The sequence below is a fragment of the Pinus tabuliformis genome, chromosome 2_2, assembly GCF_031772625.1.
Source record: "Pinus tabuliformis cultivar Carrire ecotype Pingquan chromosome 2_2, CPIR1, whole genome shotgun sequence".
NCBI classification, from domain to species: domain Eukaryota; kingdom Viridiplantae; phylum Streptophyta; class Pinopsida; order Pinales; family Pinaceae; genus Pinus; species Pinus tabuliformis.
The window spans coordinates 905,506,326-905,517,271 of NC_142300.1; the positions used below are offsets into that span (position 1 = coordinate 905,506,326).

The following is a 10,946-nucleotide window of genomic DNA, read 5'->3' on the forward strand; positions in this document are numbered from 1 at the left end:
TCATCCTTTGACAGTAATGGAAAAGGGACACTCCCCATGAACATGTTCTTCTCCTTATCCGTAACACTTCTTATAACAACCTTGGTGAAAATTCCATGTAATAAAAGTTAAAAAATAATAACCACTTTTGATGGGACACTTATTCCAAGATAAATTTTGGGCAAGACATCCTAGGGGTGTTCATTTGGTTGTTTATGGCTAAGGAAATTAGAAAAGGCAATGGAAAAGGATTTGGAAAGGAAAAATGGAATTTCTGGCACATTTATTTATGAAAATAATGGAAATTAGGAGAAAATGGAGGTGAAAGGTCACAGGTTGCATGTGAGGAGGAAAATGAAGGAAAATAATGGAAAATGAAGAAAATAGAGGCATCATTAATAAAAAGGCTTCTGAGGATCAGTTAGGAACACTTTTTCAGTTCAGTTTTGGAGCTCTCTCATTCTTCTCTCTCTCTCTCACTCTTGGACACTTAGAGTTTTATTGGAGCACTTTGGAATTGGAGCAGGAAAGAAAAAGAAGGCAAGAGGAAGCAAAGATCAAGTAGGGAAAGATAGGATCAAGAAGCTACAACATGATTATTTGCAGATATCGATTTCCATGTGTATTTTCCTTTCTAAATTTCGGATGTATAGCGTTGCATGTGGTTGTTTTCTATCATGGCATGGTTTTTACTAGGTGTGAAAGTGTTTTCAGCCTAGACTTTCCATTTCATGATAACCTTGATGAGATGGGTTGTCATACTTCGGTTGAGCTAGATTGTCAGATGGATTCAAAGCTGAGTGGGGTGGATCTCTGAAATGACAGACACATGGCCTAGTGGTCCCTGAACCAGACTGTGGATCATGGTAAAGCCAATGGCCTAGTAACCCCTGAGCCAGACTGTGGGTTGCAGTAAAGCCAAGATTGTGTGCCTTAGTGGGCCTAGGAATCCTTGCCGATGAATGGTGGGATATACGGTAAATCCAAAAGGTGGATTGCTCTCCGTTGGGCCTAGTAGTCCTAAGATGGGTTGTATGGTAAAACCTGGAGAGTGGGTCTTGATGTAGGGCCTAGTGATCCATTGATCAAACTGTGGATTATAGTAAAGCCTGAGAGACTAGGAGGCACTCAAATTCCTCACGGTGTAGGTGGAGAAATCGGTAGCATCCATGCTTGTTTGGTTCTTTTTGGTTAGTTATGAGTCCCACATTCATGCTTGGAATATGGCACAAGGGTGATTGGCTGAAGAGAGACTTGGCCCAGCCAATCTATGGTCGGGTGGAGCATGGTAGTCCCATCTCTAGTTAGTTTTTTTCATTCATTAATGAGAAATTCATTCCCTTGGGTTTCATGTGTAAATGTACTGGTTTATATGTGGATTTTATGGCTGATAGATTTATGGTATTTTTGTTATTACTATGCTGGTTATATGAAAGTTTTATGATAACAACTATGTATGGATCTCAATATGTTTTTACTTGTAAATGAATGGAAAACGTATCTAGGACCTCATAGATGATAATGTAGCAAAAGACATTAGGGAACAATGATTCTTAGTGATTCTCAGATAAATATGAGATCCCTATGATTAACTCTATTGTTCACACTTGTAGATTACATGTTTGCGATATGTTTGATGAAATGCCTATCATGGCTAGTAAGGGTCTGGTTAAGGGAATTTTTTCCTAATTGCTTCTACTTCATTGTTTCCTTGTTATTTTATTGCTCTTAAGATATCATTCCATTCTGGGAAGTGACCTGGGCTCTAAGCCAGAAAAAGTGGCTCAAATCCCAGGGACGCTAGCACATAAATGGACAAATTGGTCCCTGGACATTGGTATGCAAGCCTGTGAGAGCATCCAAAGGTCCTTGGAAGCTGGCATGCCCATAGCATGAGAGCGTCCAGAGGGAAAGTGATCAGAAGTTTCAGTGGGACCCAGGGGCAAGCTGCTTGAAGTGATGGAATGGTTCTCAGGGGTCCTGTAGATGACGTGGAAGGTCTATTTGTTGTGTTTCCATCGATTCCATTTCCTTAAGGTCATAGGAGGTAGAATCCAACCATAGTAGCCTCTTGTTGCCTGTTTACCTTGTTTGTCTAGTTACTTGGGTAGATGTGGGAGGAGGGTGTTACAGAGTGGTATCAGAGCATGGTTCAACCCTCAGAATGGATGGGATGTGTGTGTTGGTCATGCATGCATGTCAGTTGCATGTGTGTCTCTTACACTTGCATTCCATGTGCTTGTTGCATTTGCATGTTGTTGATCATGGTTGTAGTGATATTGTCATGTAAAGCTTGATGTTGTTATTGTGGAGTGCATTGTCATGAATTTAGGACTGATTACATATTGTTATATGTCGCCTACAGGTATCCATTTGCATGCATGGTTACATTCCAGTATGTTTGGTTACATTCTTGTATATTTGGTTACATGCATCATTCTTGTAGGTTTGGTTACAAGTATTGCTCACTTATGCTTGATTGCATGCGTCCATGTGTGTGTGGGGTTGTGTACGCATTGCTTATGCATGTTGATGTTTGCATGTGGCCATGTGTACAATGACGTAATGGTTGTTGTTGTCATGCATGAGGTCATGGTATGTGAGGTCGATATGGTCATGCATTGATGAATGGAATCTAGTTAGAATGATGTTTATGTGTTGATGCATTTAATTGTATATGTCTATATGCTGTTATGATTGTGTTATAAACATATCACACTGATTTGGATGATCTTACAGAAGAGGTAACCTCCCCAAATTATACTAAGGTATGTTGGTTTGTTATGATTTGGTTTATTTGACATATTATGCCTTGCAGGAAAGAAGGTCAAAATGAATAGCAAGATGGTAGACTACAAGGACTCTCCCTATGAATCAGATGAGCAACGTGGTGGGCACTCTTCTGATTTGGCAGATACGTTGAGAAGCTTGAAGGAAGAAATAAGGAGTTGTAAGGAAGATAATGATAGGATCATACAAATAGAAGAGAAACAAGAAGAGGTTAATGCAATACTTCTTTAGAGTTTGTCAGAATTGCAGCGACAAGGGCCACTTTGGATCAGCCATGGACATGAGGAAAAAAATAATGGGGCATATGGCAGTAGGTCTCCTAGTAGAGACAGGTCATATCGAGTTGACATGATGAGAGATGGCAGGTTGTTGGACACTCCAGATAGGAGGGCTGATGAGTACATGTACTATTCTAGTTCTGGTTCTAACAGACATCATGATCATCATTGTTATTATCCTAACTAGAGAAGTGATAGGAGATAATTGACAGATGAGTTTAAGAAAGAAAAACCACCTACTTTTGATGGAGATGTGAAGAAGCTAGAAGATGCAGAGGCTTGCATACTTGCGATGAACAAATTTTTTGAGTTGCATGAGTACACAGATAACATGAAGGCAAAAATAAATATCTTCAGCTTGAAAGGTAAAGCAAACATTTGGTGGGAAGATGTGAAGCATGTCAGAGACATTAGGATGGATGAATTGAGTTGGCGGGAGTTCAAGAGGCTTTTCAGGAAGAAGTTATTTTTAGGAAGGTACTATGACAACAAGGCCAAAGAATTCTATGAGCTAAAGATGGGGTCAATGTCAGATGAAGAGTACACGACCAAGTTTCTGGAGCTATTGAGCTATGTACCGTATCTTACAAATGAGAAGGCTAAAGTTCAATGTTTTGTTAGTAGTTTTCCATTAGCATTTAGAGATCAAATTGAGTATGATGAGCCTTGTTCACTTGAGGAAGTCATTGGGAAATTGAAGAATTGCTATGAACAGTCAAAGCATAAGAATGAATCTCAACAAGCATGGAAAGGGAAAGATAAAGGTAAATGTAAATGGAAACCTAAGAGAGAAAGGCCTCAGATTGCAGAGGAGAAAGACATGTGGTACCTCAAAAGAAGTTTAATGCAACTAGACAGGGACATGGATCACACCGGCAACATAGAGGTAATGGTACTGGATAGTTGGAGTGCTAGACATGTGGTGAGGAACACCATAGGAGAGATTTTCCACAGAACCAGGGTGGTAGGCCTAAGATGTAAAGTGCACAGGAGGCACATACTGTTGGGGATGTTGGGTTGAGCATTACTCGTATTTATGCAGACGTGTGTTATCACTGAAAATTCTGTTGCCAAATTTGCTTAGATTAGTTTCAGGGCAAAGTGTTTCCGCAGCGCATCAATCCTGTTTAGCAGTTTCGCAGCGCTACAGGTTTAGGTGGTTTCGTAGCGCGCTACAAAACTGGGGATTTGTCCGAAACCATAACTCACCCATATCACTTTTGTCTCCTATGGGTTCTGTGGGAATGTCTGGCTCGACATGTCACAGTGCAGGTTATTATCATCAATATACAAATAATACTGCTGTGTTTTTCATCTTCAAGGTTTTCTCTATAATCCCACTATATTGGTCAAAGTTCTGGTATCTAGTGGAGGTCAATATCCTAGCATGCCTATTGTACAGAGTTCTGCTTTCTTTCAGAAATCTGCATCAAGTGGGAATCTCACAGGAAATGGCACAAGTATTTAGGACGTAAATCCAGCCTTTGGTTACCCAACATCCAACAGGATCTGCAGCAGCGGAAAATTCTTTATATGGGATTATACCTTCTTATTTGGGGGGAGGCTGCAAACCTACGGTTTATGCCAGAGTGCCTCTGTTATATCTACCATCATATGGCATTTGAGCTGTATGGGATGTTAGCTGGCAAGGTGAGTCCTACAACAGGGGAAAATGTAAAGCCAGCATATGGAGGTGATGAGGAGTCCTTTCTCAGAAAAGTTGTGACCCTCATCTATGAACTCATTGCAATGGAAGCCAAGAGAAGCAAGGATGGCACTGCAAAACATTCTCAATGGAGGAATTATGATGATCTGAATGAATATTTCTGGTCAGTGGATTGTTTTCGGCTAGGATGGCCAATGCGTGCAGATGCAGATTTTGTTTTTATATGCTACCAGGAGATGGCTGTAACTCTAAAGAAAAGCCTTTAACTGATAGAAACAGATGGCTGGGCAAGATGAACTTTGTTGAAATCCGTTCCTTCTGGCACATTCTTAGAAGCTTTGATCGAATGTGGACCTTCCATATTTTGTCTTTACAGGGAATGATAATTCTTTTCTGGAATGGATCGAGCCAGCCAACTGGAATCTTTAATGAAGTTGTTTTTAGAAAAGATCTTGAGTATTGTTATCACCACCGCAATATTAAAGCTTGTTCAAGCTATTCTAGATATAATTCTTAGCTGGAAAGCAAGGAAAGCCATGAAGTCATCAGAAATTCTAAGATATGTTTTGAAAGTTGTCGTTGCTGCTGCATGGGTAATCATCCTCCCAGTCTGTTATGCTCACGCATGGATAACCCAATTGGTCTTGGTAAAATTTTCAAGAACCGGTTTGGTGACAAGTGGGAAAGCCCTTCATTATACATTTCTGCAATTGTGTTCTAATCTGGTTCCTAATGTACTTGGGGCAATATTGTTTTTATTGCCCATGATAAAGCGATTTATTGAAAGCTCGAAATGGCGCATTGTGAGTATCCTGATGTGGTGGGCACAGCCTTGACTTTATGTTGGTTGGGCAATGCACGAAAGTCAGTTTTCTCTCTTCAAGTACACAATGTTCTGGATCCTACTTCTTGTAACCAAACTGGCATTCAGCTACTACGATGAGATTCATCCATTGATTGGGCCTACAAAGGCTATCGTGACAATGCATATTAGTGCATTCGAATGGCATGAATTTCTCCAAACGCAAAAAACAACATTGGCGTGGTGATTGCCCTCTGGGCTCCAATAGTACTTGTTTATTTCATGGACATACAGATTTGGTATACCATTTACTCCACTATCTTTGGAGGTATCTATGGTGCCTTTCGCCGACTTGGTGAGATACGAACATTGGGGATGCTGAGGTCAAGATTCCGATCTTTGCCTCTAGCTTTCTATGCACATTTAATACCACCTACATAAAAACAAGAGGGTGGAAAGTCGAGTTTCTGCACTGATGATTGAACGACAGCAATGTGCACACATGGCATGCATCAGAGCATGGTAATGAACACATGGCACTGTAAATGGAGGATGACGGTGATATCGACGGATTCAGCATCCAGCCCATCATAATCAATAGGGTTCTTTCTACACCTCATAAATGGCCATCGATTTAGATTCAAAGCCAATTCCGAAAGAGGTACAGGAACATGGTGAATCGTTCTGAAGTTGACAAACATTTATAGCCAGTTTTGGGGAAAGAGCAACACCACAGCTGCTCGTTGGCCATACTGTGAGGGAAATTTCTTTCCAGATAAGATGGAAGAAGAGAACTGGAATTGCAGATAGAATCTCAGAAGTTTCTGCAGTGATCGATATACAAGCAGTTGTCGGGGCCTATTTGGCCTGCCGAGAATTTGATCGCCTTAAATGTATTGTAAGTTTACAAGCCCATGTTCGTGAACGAAAGCAGGCTGCAAGAACTCTGCGTTGTGCGCAAGCAATTGTCAGATTGCAAGCTTTGGTTCGTGCTGGTCGAGTGTGATTGTCAGAAAAAGGATATGCAAACATTTACAGTGGAATTCCTGGTTATTAAGTGCATAGTGTCAGATTGATCTGCATATTGGTGCGTGTATATTATCTTTGGGTCAGCATATACCAGTGATCAAGGGGAAAAATTGAAGAGGTTGATTTTGCCAGAGAAAGCAGATATTCTAATATCAGAGCCCAAGGGAATATTATTACTCAATGAAAGAATGCTAGAAACATATGTGATTGTGAGGGACAAGTTCCTTGGTCCTACTGGAAAAATGTTTCCCACTATAGGCAGGATACATATGGCTCCTTTAGTGGGCTATTTCTCCCAGCCTGTTGCAGATGGTCTTGACCCAAGATTGCTTGTGACCCCTGGAACAAAGGTAGTCAGCGCAACAAGGAACATCTTTACAAACACACATGAGCAATCACCGAACAAAGTGATGCAAACTGCAGGTGGTACTCTTGATAGTCTTACTTATCGGCTAAATCTTGAAGATTTCTCAGCTAATGCTCGGATGAAAATGCCCATTTAAGCCAAAGGAATATGGTTAGAGTATCTTTGACTACAGAGGATAAACAGAGGTTTTCTGCTGCTTTGGATTGAGTATAGTTTCGAGGAGAATGCAGAATTGCTGGTTGCTTCATGCCAACAGTTTTTCTCAGGGATCCTCCAAGGTCTTTACACCATCCACAGGTTGTGAGTCTATTATGTATTTCAAAAGACAGTCGAAAACCTGCAAGCTCAATTGTTGAGGCATATAAATTAGTCACGAAGCATGTAAAGGTGCAAGTTTTGATATATTTTATGCTCAAGTATGCAATGGTCATATTGTTTTCTGAGTCGAGTGTTGTCACAGCATACTACCAGAAGTTATTGAAGGTGTGAACCTTTTCTTATTATCAAAAGTCATGTCCTCAAGGTTAGCACGAAGGGCCTACAAGGTGGTTTGCTGTCCACAGGAGCTGGAACATTGGCTCGAGTGTTTGCAGATGGGAAGACCACATTCAGTGTCTCAAAAATGATTGCCATAATGTTTGCGCGGGGGAGTGTCCACTTCTTAGAGAATTGAAGGTTTTAATGGTAAACTCTGTATCCATTCTTGTGTTACACTTGTTTACCAAGGAAGCCTCCAGCATGTCAGGAGCATGGTGTTACCCTATTCTCTTGGGTTATTAAAGAATTAAAGTATCCACTGCTGCATACTCGGTGATGGGGGACCAGAACCGAAAGTTTAGGGATATTTTCAGTCAATACAGAACAGATCAAAGCCTTTGGTATTCAAAGCCAGCATGGGACATTAATTGCCCATCTTATGCCATCTCATGCTATCTCAGCTGAACGAAGAGAAAGCCAGGTGTCAAAGCTGCAAGGAGGAATCTTAATTGTAATAAATGCTATGTCCAGCATGATGTAGAATTAGGATTTTATTTGCTTTAGAATTCCAGTGCTGTAGATTAGTAGCCTGCTGTATTTATTAGTTGGTTTTAAAAAGTTAGTAGGTGTCATCATAGGGAAATTATTGAGCTCTCCTCACGGGGGAGGAGGGAGCTCGAATCAGGTAGAGGAAGCATTCTATATAGAGCTGAAAGATGAATGTAATAGGGGTTGGACATTTTATACAAAAACAGAGTTTATTTGGGCCAATGTAAAGACTTATTACAGTAATAGTAAAACAGTGGTTGTTTCTTCTCAAGATTCTCAATGGATTATATTGTTCAAATATGATGGTGGTTTATTCTCTTACTGTTCTTTTACAGCCTTGTTATAGCATAATCACTCAGAATTCATTTTTAATGCTCTGACTTCCTGTATGTTTGGCAAGCTGTGGTTTATGTGAAATATGTTTGAACATCTGATGCAAAGAGCCTTGACTTCCATGAAATGACTGTGATTTTGTTTACTAAATGTGTGAGACTCCATAGCCCAATGAAGACCAATTTGATATGTGTCCAACCAGCTTTGTTTTCATGAATGTGTGAAGAGTTAGCCATCTGTTGTTGTGAATGATTTTTATCAAAAGTTTGTGAGAGAGCCCTCTCTGACTAAGGAGGCTAATCCTTAGTCTAAAGTCTGGTTGAAAGAGTTACATGAAATCTTGCTTGGTTGCAGCCCTTAGTACTGATTTTGTGATAACAACGTGGACAACAGACAGGCAAAGCACCAATCATCTATCATTGAGATGGATGGTAAGATTTGTGATCAGACTATTTCTATTTTGATTGACCCTGGATCTAATTATAACTATGTTAGCCTTGACTTGATAGATAAGTGTGGTTTGAGTAAGGAATTTCATGCAAAATCTTGCTTAGTGCAATTGGCTATAGGTATAAATAAGCGAGTTTATCATTGGGTAAGAACTTGTGCATTTGATTTGAATGGTTTGCCAACAATAGGACATTTGAATATATTACCATTAGGATCATATAATATGTTGTTGGGAATGGATTAGTTGTATCTTCATAGAACTAAGGTAGACTGTTATGACAAAGCCATTGAGTGTGTTGATGACAATGGGGAACCAAGAGTCTTGCAGGGTAAGAAGAAAGCCACATCAATTAGGATGGTGACAACTATGCAGGAAAAGCGTAGTCGTAGGAAAGGGTGTATGTTATTTGCAGTGCACATTTATAGTGATAAGGGTAAGGAGGTTGAGGATGCAGATGTGTTGAGCAAGTACCCAGCTCTGCAATAGTTTCAAGATGTATTTCCTGAGGACATTACAAACTTTCCACCTCACAGGGAGGTAGACTTTTCTATTGAGTTATTTCTAGGGGCAACTCCAACATCAAAATCACCTTACAAGATGAGCACACCTGAGTTGGTGGAGTTAAAGTTGCAGTTGAAGGAAATGTTGGACAAACGATAGTATCACCTTGGGGTGCACTGGTATTGTTTATGAAGAAGAAAGATGTAACTCTCAAATTATGAATTGACTATGGGCAGTTGAACAAAGTGACCATCAAGAATAGGTACTCTTTACCAAGGATTGATGACTTGTTTGATCAACTGAAGGGAGAAATAGTTTTCTCAAAGATTGATTTGAGACCCATATACCATCAGGTACACATAAAAGAGGAGGACATTTACAAGGCAACTTTCCAGACCAGGTATGGGAATTATGAGTTTATTGTAGTTCCATTTGGCCTAACTAATGCTCCAACTACATTTATGTGCTTGATGAATAGTGTGTTGTGTCCGTATTTGGATAGTTTTGTTATTGTGTTCATTGACAATATATTGGTATATTCTAAAAATGAGGAAGAGCACGTCGAGCATTTAGCAGCAATGTTGAGGTTGTTGAGGGAGCATCAGTTATAAGCTCAACAAGTGTAGTTTCTTTTAGACTGAGGTACACTACTTGGGACATGTTGTCTCCAAAGAGGTAATTTTAGTAGATACAGAGAATATAAGGGCCATCATGGAGTGGGTGGCTCCTAAAAGTGTCAATGAGGTGAGATATTTCATGGGGTTGGCAGGCTATTATTGGAGGTTCATCAAGAACTTCTCGCAGATTGTTTATCCTATCACATCATTGCATAGGAAAGGTAATAAGTTTGAATGGGTAGAGGAGTGTGAGTCTAGTTTTGAGCAACTTAAGCAGTTGTTGAAACATGCACCAGTGCTATAGATTGCAGATCTGGACAAAGAGTTTGTAGTATGCACAAATGCTTGCAAGAGAGGACTTGGTGGATTCCTTATGCAGGATGGACATGTGGTATGCTATGAGTCACAGAAACTAAACAAGCATGAGAAAAACTACCCGAAACATGATCTTGAGTTAGCAATGATCATACATGCATTGAAGATGTGGAGGCACTATCTTCTTGGCAGGAGGTTTGTACTGATGAGTGATCATATTGGGTTGAGGTATTTGTTTGACCAACCGAATCTGAATGCCCGATAGGCTAGATGGTTGGCCATGATCAGTGAGTTTGATTTTGAGATCAGGTACATCAAAGGTAAAGAGAATAGTGTGATAGATGCTCTCACCATGTGGGTATATGTAAATCACTTGGAAGCTATGGGCTCCTATGGGAGAGACTTACATGATAGGATCTTGTAGGGAGGTCAGCAAGATGCTAGTTATATGGACATTGTGCACATACTGCAAAAAAGTAATAGTACAAGTACAAGTGATAGTACGAGTGTAGGTACAAGTGGTAGTACATGTACATGTGTGGGTGCATGAGATGTGAATTATTGTCTTGTAGCAGCTGGATTGGTCATATTCAGAGACAGGATATATGTGCTAGATAGAAGTGAGCTCAAGAAGGTGATCTTGAGAGAGTTTCATGCAAAACCTTATTCAAGTCACCTAGGTTATCAGAAGACATTGATTGTAGTGAAGACATTTTATTATTGGCTGAATCTGAAGAAGGATTTAGCAAATTTTGTGGCTAGGTGTTTTGATTTTCAACGAGTAAAGGCAGA

The 10,946-nt window shown here is 40.1% G+C and overlaps 1 pseudogene; it reads left to right on the top strand.

Moving 5' to 3' along the window:
- Positions 1–4,276: 4,276 nt before the first annotated feature.
- LOC149195939 (callose synthase 3 pseudogene) lies at positions 4,277–5,549 on the top strand (annotated as a pseudogene).
- Positions 5,550–10,946: the final 5,397 nt, after the last annotated feature.